Consider the following 16,067-nt stretch of genomic DNA (forward strand, 5'->3'; position numbering starts at 1 on the left):
TTTTATTTCTCGAGATACATATTTTTTAATACTTTAAATTAATTTCAACAAGTTATCCTCGAAAAATGCATAGTTTTCCCGTCCTTTGACTTGGAAACTACAATATTTAGCATTTGACGAAGAAGAGCCAACATATAATTAAGTATAGCTCGATTACTATTGGTCTTAAAGAAAATAAAAAAAAACGGTTTTGTTTATTTTTTCAAAAGGTACACTTTTGTTAAGTAAAGTTGTTTTGATAAAACGAAAACTTTTTGAATTATTAGCAGAAAACTGATTAAAAACAGTGATTTTTTCGTAATAAAACTAACACTTTCGAATAAATCGAAAACTATTAATTTGATTAAAAAAATGTATATAACGTTTTTTGCTTATAATAAATGTTTTACGAACTCTTGCGATCAAAATATAATAAAAATTTCCACCCACGAGATGGGGCGAAAACCACCCCCATGATAAAAGCGCCTTTTGACATAATACAGATTTTGATCCTTGGATTATCCATTACTTATACTCAAATTTTCAAGCAAATCGATCCATTCTGTAAAACTTGCGAGGACTATTGTCTTATTTTAAGCTTAATTTTTTGGACTATAGCTCCCTCGATGAACCGTAAGTCAAAATAGGGGAGATCTAAAATTATTAGAATTATTTATTCTTTGCGCTTTTTAATATGGAAAAATAAAGAAGAGCAGAGAGGTGAAATACTTAACGGGGGTCAAAATTATCGAAATCATCTTTATTTTTATTTTAAAATTTTTAATTTTTATACTCTTTGTGAGCATAAAAGGAAATAGTTCGCTAAATATTGTTATCACGGTGAACAACAGGTCGTGAATTCAATTATAGATTCTCTTGTCTAGTATTTCACTACCCTGTTCTGCTTTATTTTTCCATCTCAAAAAGCGCAGAGGATGAATAATTTTGGTTTTAGTTCCCCCTATTTTGACTTATAAAGGTTTATTTTATTTGGAGCAGTATGTTATTTTATAGCAGTGTGAATAATAATTTCATAGTTGACGTAAAAAACAAATACAGTCATATTAAGACAAATTAATATTGAAAATATTAAACGCATAACACAAAAACTTGATTTATATCAACCGGTTGAACAGGCGGGATTTCGAAAAGGGTTTGGTACTAACGATCACTTACAAACCGTCAGAACACTGGTAGAAAAAACCACAGAATATAATGTACCCTTACATATGGCATTTATTGACTTTCACAAGGCTTTCGATAGTATTGAAACCTGTTTCTTTTTGTCAGCCCTCTGGGATGCTCGAATAGACTCACGGTACACTACACTCATTAAAAACATTTATGAACAGGCCACATTCCACATCAAAATCAATGAAGACCAAAAAACCGAAAAAAATACGCCTTGGTAAAGGTATTAGACAAGGTGATACTATTTCACCAAAACTTTTTACCTTAGCATTGGAAAATGTATTCAAACAGCTCGACTGGGAGAAAAAAGGTCTAAACATCGATGGTGTACATTTGAGTCATTTGAGGTTTGCGGACGACATAGTATTATTCAGTACAGATATCAAGGAACTGGAGCAAATGATGAAGGAACTAAACCAGCAGTCAAATAAAATAGGTCTCAAAATGAATCTTCAGAAAACAAAAATAATGAGTAATGTACAAACTAATCTTGTTATTGACAACGTCAGTCTTGAAAATGTAGACCACTATATATATCTTGGACATACCATTAAAATCGGCAAAGAAAACCAAATAGCCGAAATAAAAAGACGCATACAATTGTCTTGGGTAGCTTTCGGCAAGTTAAGCTTTATCTTGAAGAATAGAGATATACCAATGTGTCTAAAACGAAGGGTTTATGACAAATGTATCTTGCCTGTAACTACATATGGACTGGAGACCATGGCCTTTACAAAGAAAAAACCTTAGAGCAGCTCAGTACAACTCAAAGAGCGATGGAGAGGGCCATGCTAGGGATTAGTTTGAGAGACAAAATTCGAAATATCGACATTCGTGAAAGAACAAAGATTACTGATGTCGCAGAACGTATAGCAAGGCTCAAGTGGCAATGGGTCGGACATGTTGCCCGAGATAATCCCGAAAAATGGACACAGAGACTAATAAACTGGAGACCAAGAGAGAACAGGCGATTAGTAGGCAGACCGCAGAAGAGGTGGGCAGATGATATCAAACAAGTCGCGGGCAAGCAGTGGATGAGAATTGCCAAGAGTAGAAATCGATGGAAGCAAATGGAAGAGGCCTATGTCCAGCAGTGGACGAACACAGACTGAAGAAGAAGAAGAAGAAGAAGAATATTGAAAACAAACAAAGGATAGTAGTGAAGGGTAAGACATACCGCATGTCAGAGTCTACGTTCTGAAACATCCACGTCAGTAGTCAAGTTTAACTTGCTCAGTAGGGTGGAGCGAAAAATTCGATTTTCAAATAATAATTTGCCTATATGCGGAAAAGTGGTCTAGTATTAGACCTTAACTTGTGTTAAAATATTTGCTCAATCGGATGTTATTTAGCGGTGCCCCCACCCACATTTGTGAATAGACGCTTTCTCTTGCTTAGTAAAAAATTCATCTATAATTGTTTAATCTGACGCCTCTATATCGGCCATTTAGACATATATTATACATTTTAAACTGGAAGACTTTAAAATGATATTGGCAACATTTATGAGTTGCGTTTCTGGGACAACTTTACTGAAAGATAGTTCATTCGATTACATGAAATCAACCCCAACTCAAGACTATCCGTCACAAAAAAATCATAGCATGTAATTTGTCTTTAAAAAGAAAACCAAATGCAACGGTGACAGGAAAATTCTCGTGAATTAAAATTAAAAAAAAAAAATTAGTTAAATTGTGGCTTATTTCCCCTTTAGAATAGTTGATTACCGAAGAACATATTGTGTTGGTTTCAGTACCAAACTCTGAGTATTTTGTACATCTTACTTTACAATCTGGTTCAGCAAAAAATATTGCAGATAATTTATTCAATTTCTTAAAAGCGAAATGTGACTTTTTCCTTTGGTTACAATTGGATGCGACGGAACAGCGGTAAATACTGGCATTCACAATGGTGCAATTCGCAAATTAGAACTTCAAATAAGGAAACTATTACAGTGGTTCTGTTTGTCTTTTACATGGAAACGAGGTGTCACTACGACATTTGATGAATTATTTAGATGGAGAAACCGCAGGACCTACCGGATTTTCGGGTGAAATAAGAAAGCTTTTAGAAACTTGTGAAACCCTACCTGTTTTTGATTTTAGAAAAATTCAAAGTGAACTTCCTGAAGTAGATATTGATACATTAAGTACGGACGAAACATCCAAAAACAAACTCGACACATTCGAAAGGAAAGTACTTAGAAGAATACTAGGACCTGTGAGGGAAAACGGAATCTTCAGAAGTCGATACAACAACCAGCTTTATCAACTTTATAAGGAAACGCCCCTGTCAGACTTAATTAGAATACAAAGATTGCAATGGGCCGGACATGTGATAAGAATGGGAGAGGATAGGCTACCAAACCGAGCACTGAATGCTAGAATGCAAGGAAAGAGACCGGTTGGGAAGCCACGAAAGCGCTGGGAAGACACTATAAACAGCGACGCATAAGCCCTTTTAGGAGTCCGTGTATGGAGAAGAGCAGGCACAGACTGGCAAGGGTGGAGGCAAAAAATAAAGGAGGCCAAGGCTCAATTTGGGCTGTAGTGCCGTAGAAGAAGAGAAGAAGAAGTACGGACCAAAAATATTTTTACCGTATCAGAGAGCTTAAAATATCGACAACCAGGAAAGATGGCACATTCGAGGTGGATTACAACAGCAAACAGAATTCTACGACTTTATGTAGGAATTTTAAATCCGACTACCAATTTGAATATTTTGGCAACTTATCTGCAAAATGTGTATGTTCCCACTTGGATTTCAATCAAAGAAAAGCCTGAAATTAAACATGGGTCAATTCATTTATTTAGTATGATTCAATGCTCGCAATATTTATCACTAAAACTAAAGAAAATAGTGAACAAAGTTATTCAAGGTAATTTTGTGCATGCAGAGAATATTTTCGTAGCCATGTTGGGTGATAAACGACACCACATCCGAGAGCTAGGTTTGAGGTGCATATTAAAATCTAGGAATGGGCAAGAAACCAAAGAAATTCGACAGTTTAAAATTTCAACTATAAATTTTGGAGTCACAGATTATTTTGACTTAATTAAATGGCAAACTAGTGTAATATCAGAACCACCAATAGTAAAACAATTGTCAACAGATGAACTTAGAAAAATGATTGATGACACTACTTCAAATAAATTTGAAATTCCTAAATTTCCTTGTCATTCGCAAGCAGTGAAAAGATGTGTCAAACTAGAGACAGAAACATAATTATTGGTTTGTGTAGTTGAAGCAAGATATGGATTCATGAGAAATCGAGTTTTGTTAAGACAACTAAGTTTGAATCAAAATTTGATTTTTTTCAAACTTTACAGTAAATAATTAAATAAACTAAATTGTAGTAAGTTCTGAGTTGTAAACAAGCAAAAACAACATTAATATAAAATAAAAACATTATGTTTTTTTTCAATATTTTTTTTTTAATTTGTAAATTTTAAAGTTCTGGGGTCACCGGAAGATATTGTTCTATAAATCCCAAATTTTTGGTAACGTTTTGCAATAATATCTAACCACTTTTCCGCATATAGGACATCTCAATTTGTAAAAAAAAATTTCTTCTTTGTTTTCGCCCCACCCTATTGCTCAGTATCGATATATCCTGCGGTTTACGTGACCTTTGAGCATAAAAGCCGCTTCATTTGAAAAGAATATTCCAAACAGGAGGATAAGTAGAAGGAAATTTATCGAGTAGCCACCAAGGTCTCCAGATTTGAGTCTTTTAGATTTTTTATGGAGATATTTGAAGGGAAAAGTGTATCAAATTTAAATTGCACAAATAACTCCTGAAATCATGGAAAAGGTTAGGAAGAATTTACTATTTCTTTAAGATAAATATAATTATTCAAATAGTTGAAATGTTCAAAGCCGATAAGGTCTTTTAAATGAAATATACCAAGGCCTTGGTTTGTGTTTAAAAAAATCATCAGCTACGGCATTATGCTAAGCTGATGTTGAAGTGATGAAGTGATGTTCAGACATTGATGGGAATTGGAAAATGAAAATTGGCGTGTTATAAGATAATTTTTAAAATCGTCTCTTTCTGAAATAAAAAATTTATTCCATAGAGTTGCATCATACTGTATAAACTTACAATGTTTGCATCCTAATAATTAATTTATTGACAGCTTATAATAGGTCTGGATCCCGCGTATGAAAAAAAAGTTGATTAATAGCAAGCTGAAAATTTGTTAATAGCTTAAGGGTTTCTAATCGGATAAACTTTGATATATGGGAACACTGGAGCAGGGGAAGTTTTAATTGTGGAACAGGTTAAAAATTTGGAACGGTCAGACCACGAAAACGGCACATTTATTTGGCCGACAGAACAGACTTAAACTCTCCGAACAGAGATTAAACAAATTAAATTTTAATTCCCAAAATTTTTTGATAAGACAATAGCTATTTGTATAACAAAAGAGGAAAGTGCTACTTTTCCTCCCGAGAATGCAGTTTACTGCCCGACGCGTAGCGGAGGGCAGTAATCATTTAAGGGAGGAAAAGGCACTTTACTCCCATGTCATACATATGGTTTTCCACCTTCCCCAAATAACAAGTCATTTTTTCATTTTTACCTAATTTATTTATGTAACTAACCAACAAAATTTATTAGAACTAAAACTAACAAGTAGGTGCAATATAACTGTCAACTGTCAAATATAAGTCAAATTATTAATGTAAACATTGTTAAATCAGAATAACAATTTACTGTTTTTTACCATTCTGCAAAATACACAGTGTTTTTAAATAAACCTTAAAATGTATAGATACTTACGTAATAGAAAATAGATATTGTACAGGGCGTCAATAAGTTATAGTTCATGAATGAAATGCTATGGCGTCACTTTTACTTTTCCTCCCTAGGGAGGAAAAGTACAACTTTGCTCCCTACAATCGGGTCCGGAAAGTATACTTTCGGTAGAGGTAGGTGGAAAACACAGTTACTTCTCCCTGGACCTTCCGTCCTACAATGTGTGATCTAACTCTTTCTGAATACAATAAGCTTCATACTACCCATGCAACAATTATTCAATCGTTTCTCAACATACTTGCTTCTTTCCCAGTTCATTGTCATATTTATACAGATTCATCCAAAACTATTGATGGTGTGGGATCAGCAGTTATAGATTCGAACAATATATTACAATTTAAATTGTCTTCCACTTGTAGCAGTAACTCTGGAGAACTATATCCAATTATGCAAGCCCTCATTCATATTCTTACTCAAAAATTTCCAAAATCTGTCATAATTACCGATTCTCTCAGGGCATTACATAAGATAGAACAGTTATATCCAAGTATTCCTGTAGGCATTAATAAAAGAACAATTACATTTCCTAAAGAACACGAGGCAGCAAATAGGCTTTATATGGGTTCCATCACACATTGGACTTCAAGGAAACGAAAAAGCAGTCTTTCGTACCAAAGAAGAAATACACAGTGCATTTTCAGTGTTAGTGAAATTAGTGTCTGTTTCCGACAATAAATCGTTCAAAAGAAAAGTGATAAACAAATAGGAAATCTCTCAATACCTAACAGTATAAAAGCAGTCTGAAGACCACACTGTAAGCTTACAAATTATTTGAAAAACATTAATGATTTAAACAAACTGTAACCATTGTTAACATTTTCTAGATCCCATTTCTAATAGTAAATTATGATATTGTTACTTAACTGTGAACATAATAATATATGTAATAATCAAAAATACTATGTATTAGGTTTAAGTAACCATGTATTAATTACAGTACAGCTAATAACCCAAAGTGGTTGATGCTGTTCAATAAAAATAAAAAAATGTATTAAAGGTTTTTTAAAATTTAATTTAAACTGTATTATTGCATTTTTAACACGTTTGTAGAAAAAATATTGTGTAATATACGTGTTAAAAGTACATTTTTAAGGCACTCATGTGAATTGCAGGATTTACTTCGCGCATTCTGCAAACCTTCACGTGCGTGTCTTAAAATTGTACTTTTAACACTTATATCATAAATAACTATTAATAATCTCTTTTACAATTTCCTTTATATTATTTATAAAAGCAATTATTGAACTGAAACAATATGAAAGCAAACATTATACCTATTAATTCTAGTTTTGTATTGAACACATTCATATTTTTCTTGGGTAGATTAATCATATTTTCAATTACTCCTTTGCATTCATCAAATTTTTATTCAATGCGGATTAAGGGCGATTATATGAGAAATGTGCGTTTTGCGCTGCAATTGATTCTCAACCCAAAGCAATAATTTCGAACTGGTTCTGCGGTAGCTACAAAAGTTTCTACGAGAGTGTAATTAGTCGGAGCTTTTAGTAGCAGATGAACTAGTTTGAAGAGTCTCGTAATTTTCCACTAGTTTAGAAAGCTTTTTACTGACCGTCATTCCAATGAATTTTTATGTGTATCTGACTAAAACAGACGAGCAATTGTAGAACTTGTAATAGCTTACTTTAAAATGCATCACACGGACTTCAAATTGATATTTAAATTTAAAAATGATTTATTTTATAGGAAATACATGACATGCGGATACAAATTAATTGTAGAAATATTTTGAATCAAACGTATGTCTTGCGTATTTTTTAATGTATGGCGGGTTAGGTGTATACGGTAACAGACTCTGTAAAACACAGGATTAATCGAAATAAATAAATAATATTCTTCCACGACAATAAAATTAAAAAACAACAAAAAACCTCAAATTTGGTTTGCAGGTTTGCAGGAAGCTGCCCGGCAGCTACAGTGCACAGACTTTATAGGAGCCTGTGGTAGATGGCGTCTATGCGCAGTATTAGGCTCGATGCACATTTGCGTGTTTTCAAGCTGCGGGCGATCGCTGGTGGGTCTAAAATACATGAGTCGGAAATGCATTCACTGCACACTCGAGCTGCCCCGCGGCGTTCACGCGAGTGTGCAGTGAATATAATAACATCAGCCCATGTACTGCTGACCCGTAAGTGATCGGCTGCAGCTTCCCCGCAGCGGGCACGCAGCTTGAAACCACGCAAATGTGCGTCGAGCCTTATAGTAGATTTATGACAAAGTACTCGAAATAATGAAGTAAAAAATTTTATGTTATTTTTTATATTTGGTCACGTGTTATTCACTAGTGAAAACTGGGTTTTAAACTTACTGATGGTATAATCAAGTTATGCGTTCGGCAGGCCGATTATATGTATCATAACTTGCTCTAAGAGCACGAAACAGATTCCTTGTAGAACCCCCATTTTCGCAATATAGCTGAATAATTTCTGGACGCTGCTTTGGGTTGTCTTTCTATGATAAAATGACAAACAATACTGAACAAAAACGCAACCTCAGGTGACACGATTTGTGCACAATTACACGGAAAAAGTACCTCTAAATGAATCACTATATACACTCAAAAAAATTTAGTTCGTAATATTGATTAACAGTGATTACTGAATAGTATTTCGTTGTCACAACAATTTAATTTGTTGTTTCAACGAACTTTTAGACATTGACGAATGTATTTGGTTATTGTCACAATGATTGAATAATAATTGTGAGAATAACCAGAGTACATTAATCAATAACACTCAATTTATTCAGCCAATAACTTAGTTTCGTATATTTAATAAATACTGTTAATTCTGGCAGCAACTCACGTTCTTGATTTCGTAGATGACAAGCAATTACCTTGGTTTATTGTGACAACGTACAGATTTCATTAAAACAATGTACAAATGTTGTTAATATAGAGTAATATGTGATTGTTGAATAGATGTAAATTGATTGTTGTGACAACGAATGCATTAATCAATCTACTACTGCATTTAATTCCCACAATCAATGCGTTTATTGTGACAATAATCGTAGTTGTTGAGGCAATAAATGTTTTGCTTGACTATTTGAAAGTTAACGGCTTTTCCTTATCGTGAAACCCCTAGCTTCTCTGTGTTACCGAAGTGCCGAATAATAATTGCATTTCGTTTTCAAGTGTAGTCCGTAGTAGAAGGAAGTTTTTGTGTGTCTATTATCGTGAAACTTAGGTCGAATTCTTTTTAAATGTATTCATTTTTTTCGAATCCTGAGAAAACTAATTATTATTTTTGAAAATTTAAATGCAAAATAAAATATTACAGTATTGTCGAGGGTCTGAAGTCCCTGAGAACCTCTATAATGATTATTTTAATAAGACACAGGGGCGAAAAAGAGAAAATTCAGTATGATTTTTAATTTCAAATAGGCATACCATTTAACAGAAACATTTTGTTTATTCTAAGGGACTTTCTGCCCTCGGTAATAATGTAATATTTTATTCTGCGTTTAAATTTTTCAAAAATACTTATTAGTTTAAAAAAAACAAAAAAAAAACAAGAAAAAACAAAAAAAACAAAAATTAATATAGTTGTATTTATTAACATCGTAATTAGGCATAGTAAGTAGGCATTGTTATTTGTAAGCTTTATTTTTTATTATTCTTTATTTTTAAGTGTATACTGGGCAATTTTATATTTATGAACGAATAATAATTTTATATGTAGTTACGTGGCTAAAGGTTCTGAACCAAGGCCAGAATCAAAACAAAAAAGAAACTTATTAGTTTTCTCAGAATTCCAAAAAAAATTAATGCGTTTAAAAAGAATTCGATCGAAATTTTGCACCTGCGCTCTCAAAAAGGATTAAAGTGTTATACATTTTTGGAATCACTATTTCAAACGCTTTTAAATAAGCTGTCACATGACGTACTTTCCCATTAAAAAAATCACGCCGCGCCTGTCACCTGAAGGGGGATCGTGTAAAGTTCGAAACATTGATATTATAATATACTTTGATTATTTTAAAAATCGACCTGTCCGAGCGTTTTGCTTATGTGCTAAAAATAAGTAAATTAATAAGGGGGTGGGGGGGAGTGTAACACTTATTCCAGTACACTGTATAAGTGAAATCATATGAAAAATCACACAGTGTAAAGTCCTTTAGGTTAAGGACAAAAAGGGGGTATTTAAAAAATTATTATTAATCAAATAATATCATATATTGGGCTATTGCATTCAGTAATTATTAATATAAAATACGTTCATAGTAGGAATGAACGAAACTGATTGTAAGAATGAATAGAATTTATTGTAAGAAAAACGGTATTTATTGTGGGAATGAACGGAATCAATTGTAACAATAAACGGAATTAATTGTAGAAATAAACGAAATGCGTTAGGAGAAATAACACTGTTATTGACACAACGAATAGTCTTCGTCGGTCAATTAACGACGTTGTTGTTTCAATAAATAGTGTTCGTTGACTCAGTGAACAGAGTTCGTAATATCAATAAATAGTGTTCGTTTACTCAGTGAACAGAGTTCGTAATACCAATAAAGTGATATTATGGTATACATAATGAATGTTCATCCATTCAATAAACGTAATACATTGGCACAACGAACGAAAATAATGAATTGATGAACATCGTTTTGTTGTCCCAATAAAACCAAAAATTGGACAAATTTTAAGTATTGCGTTTGTTGTCTGAATTAACATTTTTATTGATATTACGTACCTTTTTCGTTGAGTGTACAGTTGAGTCCAGGGATCTTTACCCGTGCGTCATTAATACCCGACGAGATAAAACACATACTTTTTAGAGATGAGTTGAGTTCACTCCCAAAATATGAATTACCTGACTCCGTAAAAGTTAATGTTTGCATTCACTCCCAGGCGATTTTAAGCCTTCATTAGTATAAGTAATTATTATTCCTCAAAATCTGGACACTGTTGACAAATCATTCGTTTAAAAAAGTATATTTTTAACTGGACGTTATTGCAGGTCTACATCTAAATTGGATTATTTTTTAAAATGCAACTTTGTGACAATTCAAGAAAACAAAGTTTCATTGTTATGTTCTTGTTAATATTTGGTTACTAAGTTTCATTGAATACATACATTAGGTTTGAGTAACGACTAAAATGCTATAACTGCCCCGCTTATTTTTTTACAAAATATTTGATGTAGTCATATCGCCAGGGGGGGTACAACGGCCTCCTTAATTCAGATGGACTTACCCAAGTTTTTTTTATATATTTTGACCCGTAGAATACGAATTTTTTGGGTAACAGTTGATCCGGATGTCGATAAGATTGTTAGAGACAAAGAACTTGAGGAATTACATAACAGCGATTTCTCGCAAAACAAAGCATCTTTTTGTATTTTTTTTGTCATTCTAAGCAAAAAATATTCCTACAATTTTTTTCGTAGAATGCATAGTTTTCGAGATAACCGCGGTTGAACTTTCAAAAAATCGAAAAATTAAAATTTTTGAACCCGAATAACTTTTGATTAAAAAATAAAGTAGCAATTCTGCTTACCGCATTTGAAAGTTTAAGTCAAATTATATCGGTTTTGATTATTTGCATTGCTAAAAATTAATTTATTTTTTTATTGTTAAACAAATCTATAAACACATAGTGTTTCCCGTGCCTAATACATGCGTTTTAACGCATGCTACGTAGAAATTGCCTCGCTTGCACTTGTAGCTACTCTACCTACTCATTCGATTTTAAATTAGAAATCATTGAAAACATCACTCACGCACTAGGTGCTTATAGCTTTGTTTAACAATAAAATAATTAATTTTTAACAATGCAAATAATCAAAACCGATATAATTTGACTTAAACTTTCAAATGCGATAAGCAGAATTGCTACTTTATTTTTTAATCGAAAGTTATTCGGGTTCAAAAATTGCAATTTTTCGATTTTTTGAAAGTTCAACCGCGGTTATCTCGAAAACTATGCATTCTACGAAAACACTTGTAGGAATATTTTTTGCTTAAAATGACCCAAAAAATACAAAAAGATGTTTTGTTTTGCGAGAAATCGCTGTTATGTAATTCTTCAAGTTCTTTGCCTATAACAATCTTATCGACATCCGGATCAACTGTTACCCAAAAAATTCGTATTCTGCGGGTCAAAATATATAAGAAAAACTTGGGTAAGTCCATCTGAATTAAGGAGGTCGTTGTACCCTCCCTGGCGACAGGACTAATGATATTTACAACCTATTTGATGTATTATTTTTTATCAAAGAGCTTCATCTTAATTTCTAAAATAAAACAGTTGTTACTCGCGAATATTTTTATTTTAAGAAATTCTGAAAAAAATTTAAATGAAAATTTAAACAAATGATAAAAACGTGATATAAAAATTAAAACAATTTAATGTAAAATGAAATAGATTTATGAAAATTACATTTGTATAGTACGTTTCAAAATATTTTAGAAATCGGTATCTTTATCCTATTACAAAGTCATTTTACTCTGGGCTAATTAGCAAAATTCATGGAAAAGTTATTTACCAGCAATTTTATTGCTGGAATCGAATTATAAGATCCTATATATTAATAATATAGGTATGCAAAGTCCGCAGATAGTGTGCTACTTTTTTTATAAACAAAATGGCGCCGACAAATCGTATTTTTTTCAATTATTGCTCTATAACTCCGAAGATTTTAACTTTACAACAAAAATACCCAAATAAAAATTCACCGCAATTAAATTCTGCATAGAGATATGTTTTTCACGATTTGCTCCGACGAAAATTTTCCTCGGATAATGCGGGTTTTCCTAACAAAAACTATAATTTTCAAATAAAGTTTTAGGTAAGTAATTATTAATCAATAATTAAATAACTTAGTGACATCAAAGGTTTCTTGGTATAGATTGTAATTCCAGAAGCTGGTGAAAATTAAACGAATATTTTAGCAACAATTCAATTGTTAATTAACAATTTACGATCGCAATAATAACCAAAATAATCATGATACATTGATCAAATTTATAAAGATTATAAAGATGAGATGCTTGTTTAATATTTTATCGACAAAATATAAATTTTTCTTTTTTTTGCATAATCTTTAAATTTTGAAAAAAAAATAGTTATAATACGTTGGTCTAATTAGTAAAGTACAAAGAAAGGTTATTTACCAGCAATTTTATTGCTTTAATCGAATTATAAGATCCTATATATTATTAATATAGGTATGCAAAGTCTACAGATAGTGTGCTACTTTTTTTATAAACAAAATGGCGCCGACAAATCGTATTTTTTTCAATTATTGCTCTATAACTCCAAAGATTTTAACTTTACACCAAAAATACTCAAATAAAAATTCACCCCAATTTAATTCTACATAGAGGCATGTTTTTCCCGATTTGCGCCGACGAAAATTTTCCTCGGAAAACGTGGGTTTCCCAACAAAATCTCGAATTTTCAAATAAATTTTTTGGGCCCGTAATTATTTATCAATAATTATATAGCTTGGTGAAATAAAAGCTTTCTTGGTATAGATTATAAATTCAGAAGCCAGTTAAAATGAAACGAATATTTTAGCAACAATTCAATTGTTAATTAACAATTTACAGTCGCAATAACAACCAAAATAATCATGAGACATTGATCAAACTTAGAAAGATTTTAAAGGTGTGATGCCTATTTAATATTTTGTCGACAAAATATAAATTTTTCATTTTTTTGCATAATTTTTAAATGTTTAAAAAAAATTGTTATAAACAAATTAACATTTCTTAGAAATTGTTTATTATATTCTAATTTTAAAAAATACTTAAAATGCGTATGTCATAGGTCTTGAAAATGGATGCTTTGAAAAAATTTTCCAACCATTTGCAAAAAAGTTAGGAAACAGCAAAATAAATATACGATATCTCCATTGTTTATAATTTGTTTTAATGGTTTCAAAGCTTAAAAGTGAGTCTATGGTACAATCTAATTACTCACAAAGAATGTCAAAAATTAGTGGAATGGTTATATTTTAATCAAAGATTAAAAATACTTTTTTTGGAATTATTAGCGCGAAAGTAGGCTTGATACAGAGCCGGAGATAAAATGTTCACTCGAAGCGACTGACACGCTTAAACTCGCGCGAGTTGTGTATGTGGGCGGATAGCTACGGTACTGTATTATTCTACTTTCGTGCGTGTAAATTACAAAAAAACCATTAAGCTGATAATCGATATTGTTTTATAAATAATTAGCTTGTACTTTAAACTCACTTCTACGCTTTGAAAGAATTAAAAAAAATTATTAACACCGTAGTAATCGTATGTTTACTTTGCTGTTTCATAACTTTTTTGCAAATGATTGCAAAAAAGTTTTAAAGCATTCATTTTCAAGATATTTGAAATGCGCATTTTAGCTATTTTTTAAAATTATAATTTAATGAAAACTTTCTGAGAAACGTTAATTTGTTTATAACTATTTTTTTTAAACATTTAAAGGTTATGCAAAAAAATAAAAAAATTTATATTTTGTCAACAAAATGTTAAATAGGCATCTCATCTTTATAAGATTTCAAAGTTTGATCAGTGTATCATAATTATTTTGGTTATTATTGCGACCGTAAATTATTAATTAACAATTGAATTGTTGCTAAAATATTCGGAAAACTTTATTTGAAAATTAAAGATTTTGTTGGGAGAACCGGCATTTTCCGAGGAAAATTTTCGTCGGAGCAGATCGGGAAAAACACGTCTCTATTCAGAATTTAATCACGGTGAATTTTTATTTGAGTGTTTTTGTTGTAAAGCTAAAATCTTCGGAGTTCTAGAGCAATAATTGAAAAAAACACGATTTTCGGGCGCCATTTTGTTTATAAAAAAAGTAGCACACTATCTGAGGACTTTGCATACCTATATTATTAATATATATAATCATAAGCTTCGATTCCAGCAATAAAATTGCTGGTAAATAACTTTTCCCAAAAATGGCCTATTCTCCGATAATCAGCCCAGACTATTTGTATTTGAGTAATATGATTAAATTTTCAGAGATGAACATACTGAACAGCAGGGATAATAATTAAAAGTACAATAGAATAAATTTTATTAATTTCTACCTGGGCCGAAAACTTAACCACGTCATTCAAATACAAATGACTTTGTAATAAGCTTAAGATTAAGGTTCTCTAAAATTATTTGTTATGTACTATACCTACAATTACTATTTAACAATTAAATTCTACATCTAACAGAAATTTCTCTTATCTTCTTTCTGGTTAAACAACTTGGTTTGCCGAGATATTTTTAAGTGCTTTAATTTTCACTAAATTACTTAAAGACGGGAGTGAACTCAAAGGTGCCCACAAACTAAAGACAAACCAGATACCGCCTGTTATTAAGTACACGTTATTTTTATAAACGCTCTAGAGTCAGTACATTGAAAAGAGATAGGTACAAAAAAGACGCTTGGGACGTTTTCAGATTTTAAGTACAATTTGTGACATTTCTGATTTGTTTACTTATCACTGTCAGTTTGTTGGATTTTTTGCTGTTTTTTATCCTGGTTTTGCATTTAGAAGTTATTTATATTAAATTTACAGTTGGTTTCTAGAACTGATTTTATACTGGATCGTGGAGCTGGAAATTTATGGGTAAGTGTATTTTATTTTGCCATTAATTTACATACAAAGTCAACCTCATTCACAGTCGTTAAGGAATTGTGTTGTTTAAATTTCCGTAGAAGTGAAATAAATAATAAAAAGAAAATATTTTATTTTCAAATATTTATATTATAACAAATACCTAATGTGACTAATGATATTCAAACAATTTAGAAAACTACTTTAAATGTAGCTGTAATTCTGCACCAAAATTTTATATTGTATTTGTTTTATAAAGTCAATTTTTATAATATAATCCATGATCGGAGCACTTGCGACCTTCTGTCACTTGCTGTTGCGTGGAATATAGACTAATAAAATAAAAAAAAGTCAAATTGTAAATTCGTACAGGTTAAAACAACTTTTATGTCAAAGTTTAGGTGGGTACAAAAGATATTTTGAAGAAAGTATCCAAATCATACAAGGGGATCATTTTTTAAATAATTAAAAATGGTCATTTTTGC

Source organism: Diabrotica virgifera, chromosome 4, assembly GCF_917563875.1.
Source record: "Diabrotica virgifera virgifera chromosome 4, PGI_DIABVI_V3a".
Classification (NCBI taxonomy): Eukaryota; Metazoa; Arthropoda; class Insecta; order Coleoptera; family Chrysomelidae; genus Diabrotica; species Diabrotica virgifera.